The following is a 1,502-nucleotide window of genomic DNA, read 5'->3' as shown; positions in this document are numbered from 1 at the left end:
ATGCTGTACCCACGATTTTGAATACTCTGTGGAACCCACAAGTGTAGCATCTAAAAGGAAGCAGCCAACAAATGTTAGAACTGCATTTGAGAAGAGACGAAGGCAAGAGGTGATTATTATAGTTATAGTTAGCAATATTTGTTTACATTTATAAAAAACTAAGCTATATAGCATTACCAAATTGAGGACAATTTTATAATTTTAGATTATTGACGACGTTCTTGCAGAACATGACGACTTTCTTGTAGACGACGACCACGATGTGTCGACATCGTCTCGAAATGTTTGTGCGTTTTACCTCAAAGGAAGTTTGTCTAAGATAAAGATGTCAAAATATATGTAGACAGCGAAACACAAACATATACAGTGGTAACTAATTCAGACTAATGTCGTTTGATCTTTTCTTTGTTATTTTAACTCATAGAAAATTCCTTAACGTACCTTAGAAGCGCAATGTGAAATGCCAAGCAGACATAACAATCCTTCCGCAAAAACACGTAAGGTTAAGAACCACTCAAACAAAAGTGCCAAATATGATAAGTAGAGGTATAAACTTTCCATTTCGGCCGTTTTGATTTTTGAGAAAAATCCAGCAATACGATAATTTTATCTAAAGGTTGAGTTAATTTCAACAAAAAATCATAGCACACAGACGACGTCATGTGAAATTGAACATTTTGAGGATAGCGCTGTATGGTCTGATACAGAAAGCGCGTCGACGATGAGCAATAGCTACAATGGATCAGATTCTCACTCGTTTTCTTCACTCTCAGGCATAGGTCCAATGCCATGTGTGTACACGACCATAGCTGTTTTTACGACAGCTTCGTTTGTACACACTGTGGTAAACTCTTCCTCTTGTGTGATGCAAATATGATCGCCATGTATCAGAGGATCAGTATTGTTTACCTCTTGGCAACATATACTTTCCCGTCCTGTACTCATGACCACACAAAAGCCACACTCACACCTAAAAGATAAAAACATTGTTTTTACTTTGGGAAATACAATGAAGCATCAATAAAATGCAACTAACCATTCAACATTTCCAATTCTGTGAATGTATTTATCTTCGCTTTCCGATGACGGAGAATAGTAATGACCACCTTGCGCGTTAGCCAAAGGCTCAAACATGTAAGGTTGTACCTCATTGTTATTGATGACAATATCATAATCGGCTTCTCCTTCAGAAGAATCCATTAATTTTGATAAATAAAAACAGTAATAGCAAACTACCGAAAGCCGTGCAAGCACTGCATGCCAGTCGTAGAACGATATAAGAACGATGCTTGTTTATGTCAACTAATACGTCACTCTTTCACAGTTCCCAGACTTAAACAATCTCACGGCGTTTTAGCAATGGTCATCGAATATCGTGTTTTTACCGATTATAACCCTAAATATCTTTTGAAAAATCTTGCGGACGACTTCGAAACTTGGTACGTCTTATTTTCACGCTATAGACATTACAATAAAATAAAGGTGTCTTCTAGCTGGCATGT

The 1,502-nt window shown here is 37.0% G+C and overlaps 1 long non-coding RNA gene across 1 annotated transcript; it reads right to left on the bottom strand.

The window, feature by feature from the left end:
* Positions 1–277: 277 nt before the first annotated feature.
* On the bottom strand, positions 278–1,098 carry LOC124441815. The gene is made up of 3 exons (XR_006947001.1): positions 1,037–1,098; positions 442–970; positions 278–314 (listed from the first exon to the last, which is right to left on the bottom strand). It is a non-coding gene; the product is annotated as an uncharacterized LOC124441815 (long non-coding RNA).
* Between the last annotated feature and the right edge of the window lie 404 nt (positions 1,099–1,502).

This window comes from Xenia sp. Carnegie-2017, unplaced genomic scaffold, assembly GCF_021976095.1.
Source record: "Xenia sp. Carnegie-2017 unplaced genomic scaffold, XeniaSp_v1 HiC_scaffold_1, whole genome shotgun sequence".
Classification (NCBI taxonomy): Eukaryota; Metazoa; Cnidaria; class Anthozoa; order Malacalcyonacea; family Xeniidae; genus Xenia; species Xenia sp. Carnegie-2017.
This window is presented reverse-complemented; position numbering and strand designations above follow the sequence as displayed.